This window comes from Xyrauchen texanus, chromosome 2, assembly GCF_025860055.1.
Source record: "Xyrauchen texanus isolate HMW12.3.18 chromosome 2, RBS_HiC_50CHRs, whole genome shotgun sequence".
Taxonomy (NCBI): Eukaryota; Metazoa; Chordata; class Actinopteri; order Cypriniformes; family Catostomidae; genus Xyrauchen; species Xyrauchen texanus.
In genome coordinates this window covers 42,849,525-42,856,990 of record NC_068277.1, presented here as the reverse complement: position 1 = coordinate 42,856,990, position 7,466 = coordinate 42,849,525, and positions in this window count along the sequence as shown.

The following is a 7,466-nucleotide window of genomic DNA, read 5'->3' as shown; positions in this document are numbered from 1 at the left end:
ATACATGTGGCATCTTACTGTAAACTGTTGGTTTATTCAAAACACATACAAATAGCTAGATCTCTAACCCATAGTAACCAATTCACAGGTGCACCAGCAATTAACTAGTTGACATTTTGTGACATGTCAGGAGGTGACTTGTTTACATTGTTTGATAGAAAAAGCCACAAATCACAGTCACTGTGACATTATAAATTGGCATGTCAAAGTTGATGAAAAAATTTGAAGATGTGCTGTCATGCATTTTGTGGTTCCACAAAAAATATATATATACCCAAGATCAAATATTACCCATGCAAGGCATTAGTCATTTACCTGTTTGTTAGAAAAAGAGCTTAGAAAAGATGTGGCGTAGAGTAATTAGTTTGAACTTCAAATAAAGTCTCCTAGTTATCACACGCATTACCTGTGAAATGATATGGATGCGGAAGAGCAGCACTGTCTAATTTTCATTTCAGAAAGTCTCCCACACTGTGATAGCAAAGCTGGCTGTCAAAAGCCTCTCCATTAATCTGTCAGTCATACCATTTTACCGGCAGAATTAAGTAAATCATATCTCATCTTTCAACAAGGGAGTGCATCTCTGGAACTGCCATTACAAAGGCTATACTGTTTCTCATATGTCTTATTGTAATGGTGCATGCAAACTGTACACTGTAAAAAATGTCCGTAATGGTTACAATAAAAGACTGTAAAAATACTGGTTAATGGGTAGTTACCTTAAAATATGAGGTACTTTATATATATATATATATATATTTAAAAAGACAATTCATGTAGTAAAAAAAAAGAAAGTGTCACACTTTATTAGGTGGCCTTATCTACTATGAACTAACATTAACTACATCCAAGACTATGTATTTACTGTGTAACTACATGTTGTTCTGCAAAAGTCCCACATTTGCTGCTACTGAAGTTGAGGTACGGGTAGGTTTAGGACTAAGGGTGGGTTTGGGTTAGGATTAGGGGTTAGAGTTAGGTTTTGGGATAAGGGTTGGGTTAGGGGTAAAGTTAAGTGTAACTACAAATGTAATTAAGTCATGACAACTCTCTAAATTGTATTAATCGGAATGGGACAGGTTTGGACTTGGTTGAATAGATCTGATATGCTGCTGCTGCTGCAGCTACTGTTGCTGCTGCTGAGAAAGCACAAGACTTGCTTCAGCTGAAGTGTTCAGAATTACGAGTTAGAATGCATACTGCTGCTGCAAGGTAAAATAAGGAAAACCCCATAGCAGATCTATACAGGTGGAGGGCAAAAGAGCCCTTATGGCACGCAGTAAGGTGCTAGCCATAATAAAGCGGTGAATTTGTGCTGCTAGTACATAGAAAGAATGACTCAAAATTTTTATCCAGCACCACCTAGCATGGTATTTAATGACAAAGCATGTTAAGAACTCATACATTTTTGGGCATCAATCAGGTCTTTAGTATTAAGTCTGACGTAGCGTTAAATGCTGCTGAAGACCAACGACCCCATTTCTTTGAGGGTAGATTAATGAGGTGAGTATTTTAGGTTTTTCCAGTGTGGAAACTCTGTTGTCCAGACAATTGATTGAGTCCTTGATCTCGAAGAGAGCTGCAAGTACAGGGTCCATAGAGTTGAAAGGGTCAGAGTGGAGCTGCTTGGCTGGAAAAGTGGGAGAAGCAGGGGTGATCTGTTTTCGCTTAGCTTTAGCCGGGATGGAGCTAGGCGGCAGGGGAGGCATTAGAAAAAAGGTAAACAAATCCTTGTGGGATAAACTGGTTGGAGGGGTTATATCACGACTGAATAAATGTTCCAAAATCTTAGATACTAGCCGTTGAAAATGGAAAATCGGGCACTCTGGCGTTTAGTGATTGTGGAGAGATGATCAACTTTGGTGGGTAGACTGTCTTGGATTTCGGGGTCAGGATCTGTGTCAGACTTGGATTCATCAAGGGATAAAACATTGTCGATGTCCTGGTGAGACATACATCTGAAGTAGCGAGAGGAGGCTAGATATAACAATAGCGCTAAAAAAGAGATCTCATGGCGTGCAGTACAGCGCTAGACGGGTTGAGGCGGGCTTATATATGGGATTGAGAAGATAGGAAGGGGAGTTTGACTGGCTGCTCCAACGAAAGGGAACCAATCAATTGCAAGGAAGAGTTTCATGGCTGAACTTTGTATTTAAATGCAAGTGATTTAAATGTAGTTACAATGCAATAACATGTATGTACATAATAAGTACATTGTATCAAATGGTTAAGTACATAGTAGTTAAGGCCACCTAATTTAAAGTGGTCCAAATTTGTTTTATTTAAAATGTATGATTTTCCCATATAATTAAAGGTAAAAATGTATATGTTTAATAAGAGTGTATATGTATTTTTTATGGTAAATTATTGTTAAAATTACGGTTAAAAAAAGGGTTGTTCCCAGAATTCCCTGTGTGACCCATGACATTTCATTATATTTTATATGAATTGTTATTTTCTTCTTATTTTTTATATAATTTGCATACATTGACACATTTTCTGTGCCAACACAGACTGATCACTGGACCCTGCAAGGCCACCCCCTGTGAAAAACTCCTGGCTCCGCCACTGCCTCCTCATACTTTAAAGTTTTTCCTTTCGAATGTTGTCTTTAAATGCTGCATGGCCATTTTTTAAGGCACTTTTCTTTGTAAAGCTGCTTTGGAAAAATATATATATTGTAAACAGGTGTTATACATATATAAAATTAAATTGATGTCTGCCTTAAATGGATTGTTATATATAAAAAAAAAATAATTATATATATATATATAATTATGCCATTATTCACAAACCCTCATGTTGTTCCAAACCCAAATAACTTTCTTTCTTGAAACACAAAAGGAAATGTTAGGCAGAATGTTAGCCTAAGTACCACTTCTTTAATGGCATTTTTCTTCCATACCACATTCTGCCCTAAATATATTGTGTTCCACAGAAGAAAATAAAAAGAAAGAAAAAAAAAAGCTAATTGGGTTTGGAATAGCACGTTAGTTACGTTAGTGAATGATTTTCAGAATTTTCACTTTTGGATTAAAATGCATTTAAGTGTCTAAATACATTATAGCGCAATTTGTATGTAGACTGTTGAAATGGGTGTCTCCTTCAAAGGTATGAATTCCTTCTTGAATTTGATTAACCCTTGTGCATCAATAAAAAGTTACTCAGAGGTCCTTAGAGGACAAAAATGTCCATGTCAAAAAACTGCTATAATAATATAATATATTAATAACGAATTTGAGTAATAACTAATGAGTCAATTTTTTTGTCAGTCCTGATCATAACTACCAAAGCTTATTCATTCATTTTCTGGAAGTTAACCCTTTAAATGCTCCATAGGCTAAACATGAGAAAAATTGTGCCATCTGATGGATAATATAATTTTTTTACATTTTGAAGCCAGTGATCCAGAATGAAAGCATGCTTTAATTGCACTGGGATCAAATATTGCCCTTAAGGTCCTGAGTGTAAAATTTGTATACAGTGCATCATAGATATATTATAGGAACTGAGGTTTAAATTTCAATATTCCCCAAAAAATACACACCTTTGGCAAAATTCATGCCATTCAGCCAAAATGATGGAAAAAAACAAAATCGAAATCGCACAAGGGTTAAGTTGATTAAGACCATTATTTTATTTTCCTTCCTTTTAATTAATTATATGTTCAGGTGTCTTTGTATTATTTAAGTTTAGCATCACTCAAAGAAGATTTTAATTAGCTTTATAATTAAAGGCTAATTGAGCTGAACCCATTATGGATCTTGAGGTAATATTCCACCAAGAAGGGCACACTCATATAATGAGAGATATACATATGTCCTCTATTCCCACAAATTCCTCTCATTTAATCAGTTGATAATGATAATAACTGTCATTGCATGCCATTAAAGGAATTGCTGTAGTATTTAGGTCCTTGTAGTCATCATGGCAGAAAAGCACTATTCTTATCGTTTTACCCACATCTTCACTAGTTTACTGCTCATAACTCTTCAACCCTCTCACTGAAATATCTACAAGGACAATTAACTATGTATGTCAGTTGCTGCATTGTAGGCCAAAACCAATGCAGCCAGGGCTGTAACCATAGTTTGGAAATCAGTGAGGTCCGGGGTGGGGTGACAAATTGTTTCACATTCTACTCTCTGTCTCCCAAGTTCACATAGTCCCCATGCAAGGCATTAGTCATTTACCTGTTTGTTAGAAAAAGAGCTTAGAAAAGATGTGGCGTAGAGTAATTAGTTTGAACTTCAAAGAAAGTCTCCTAGTTATCACACGCCTTACCTGTGAAATGATATGGATGCGGAAGAGCAGCAATGTCTAATTTTCATTTCAGAAAGTCTCCCACACTGTGATAGCAAAGCTGGCTGTCAAAAGCCTCTCCATTAATCTGTCAGTCATACCATTTTACCGGCAGAATTAAGTAAATAGCATCTCATCTTTCAACAAGGGAGTGCATCTCTGGAACTGCCATTACAAAGGCTATACAGGGTCTAATATGTCTTATTGTTAGGGTGCATGAAAAGATGCATACACTGTAAAACATTTCTGTAATTGTAATGATAAAACACTTTAAAAATGCTACAGTAAAAAAAACGTTAATTGGTTAACGGGTAGTTACCTTAAAATATAAGATAAAAATGTTTAATATATTTAAAAAGACAATACATGTAGTTTTACGGTAAAATGTTGTAAAAATTATAATTTATAGATGTAAAAAGTATGTTTTTCCCATATATCAATGGTAAAAATGTATATGATGTTTAACAAGAGTATATAGTGTACTTTTTACGGTAGATTAAATATCATTATATTTTAAGTGAATAGTTAGGTCTCTTCTTATTTTTAATATCAGTTATGTACTCTGGGGTGTCAAATGTTTTCACATTCTACTCTCTCTCTCTATTCTGTCTGTTTTCTGTGGGAGATGGAAATTTTTTAATTAGACATTACTGATTGCATCACTCTTTGATGATATGGTTTACTATAGGCTAAGTGTGGAAAATTAATGTACTTATTATTATTAATGCAACAATACTTATTAATATGTTCCATATGCATAAACATTGCTGCATGAATGGAAATAAGAAAATTGAGCAGGGGTGCTAACACTTCTATGGAATGAGATCTACTATTTCATAATTGTATTATTGTAAGATCTACCATGCACAAGGCCTTCATTGGGTAACACTTTATTTTACAGTGTCCCTGTTACAGTGTAATTACCCAAGTAAGTATAGAGTACTAAACAAAATAATGACATGAAACAACATGTACTAAGCATTTAATCAAGTAATGAAACATGATCACATTGTAATTATGTACACTGGCGGCCAAGAGTTTGGTATTATTTACAGATTTTGCTGTTATGGAAAGGAATTGGTACTTTTTTCACCAAAGTGGCATTCAACTGATCACAGGGTACAGTCAGGACATTAATAATGTGAAAAATTACTATTGCAATTTAAAAATAAATAAATAGAATTTCAGATCTTCTTAAACTACTTCAGAGAGTTCTCATAATGAAATCCACCATGTGCAGCAATTGCAGCTTTGCAGATCCTTGACATTCTAGCTGTCAGTTTGTCTAGATACTCAGGTGATATTTCACCCCACTCTTCCTGTAACACTTGCCATAGATGTGTCTGTCTTGTTGGGCACTTATCACACACCTTACCGTCTAGCTGATCCCACAAAAGCTTGATGGGGTTAAGATCCACAACACTCTTTTACTGTTGTTCAATGTCTGTGTTTCTTTGCCCACTCTAACCTATTCTTTTTGATTTTCTGTTTCAAAAGTGGCTTTTTCTTTGCAATTCTTCCCATAAGGCCTGCACCCCTGAGTCTTCTCTTTACTGTTGTACATGAAACTGGTGTCGACATGTGAGGCATCTATTTCTCAAACTAGAGACTCTGATGTACTTATCCTCTTGTTTAGTTGTGCATCTGGGCTTCCACATCTCTTTCTGTCCTTGTTAGAGCCAGTTGTCCTTTGTCTTTGAAGACTGCAGTGTACACCTTTGTATAAAATCTTTTAAAAGTTTTTTTTTTGGGCCAATTCAAGCATTGTATAGCCTTCATTCCTCAAAACAATGATTGACTGATGGGTTCTAGAGAAATACGTTTATTTTTGCCATTTTTGACCAAATATTGACCTTAAGACATGCCAGTCTCTGGCATAATGTGGCAACTCAGTAACAAATACAAAGACAATGTTAAGCTTAATTTAACGAAACAAATAGCTTTCAGCAGTGTTTGATATAATGGCAAGTGATTTTCTAGTACCAAATTAGCAATTTAGCATGATTACTCAAGGATAAGGTGTTGGAGTGATGGCTGCTGGAAATGGGGCCTGTCTAGATTTCTTTTTCAAATAGTGATGGTGCTGTTTTTTTTACATCAGTAATGTTCTGACTATACTTTGTTATCAATTGAATGCCACTTTGGTGAATTAAAGTATCAATTTACTTCCAAAAGAGGCAAAATCTGTAGATTATTCTAAAATGTTGGCCACCAATGTAGTTTTATATATACATAGTATTACATATGTGTAAAAGGCCAGCCTTTTTACATAACAAAGACACAACAAAGTCCATCTGTAAAAAGCTAAATGATTACAATGGTGGCCAAAAGTTTGGAATAATGGAGCATCATCACTATTTGCATAAAATCACTTGCCATTATATCAAACACTGCTGAAAGCTATTTGGTTCATTAACCTGTTGAAACGCACCCTCTTTTTGAGCACAAACCATGAAAATGGCATACCTGAACTTAAATGGTTGTATTTACTGGACCCTTTGGAGTATGGACACAGTTGTTGTATCTTTTGAAAGAAGACACTTTGAGCTTTATTTCCCAAGTTTTAAGATTTTTATTTCAGAATTAATATATGTTGTTATTTCTTAAAGTTAGAGAAGCTGAAGTTTATAGTAATGGAAATATTTGTGTGTTTATAATCTAAAAAAACAAGAATAAAAGTGCCAAGACAACCCAGAAATACAATGTTCTCAAAGCCACAAGTCTAAAGAAGTTACGTTTCAAATTTGAAGATGATCTAACGAAAAATGAGGTTCTTGCAAGCTTTTTTTCTCTGTAAAATCGATGCCGGTGTACAGAGTAAAAGTAAGGCTCTGCCTTTCAAGACGACACAAAATCTGACTCCACTGCTTGGCTATTATAAATAAAACATTTTTAAAAATAGACTTTGGAGACAGGCTAATTTTGTTTATGAGACTCTTATAAGATCATATACAGTTTTACAACATGAATGCTGCTCAGATTGCATAGTTTGTTGAAGAACGATGACGAAGGGTAAATCTTTCAGGCGAGACCTCATGTAAACATGAGATCAATATTTCTCAGATTTATCACTTTTATGGACAAAAAGTGCTATTGGAAGTTTTTTCAATGAACGATTGTCATGGAAAATTGACCCAATTGTGGTGAACTGGATTAATCTGGCG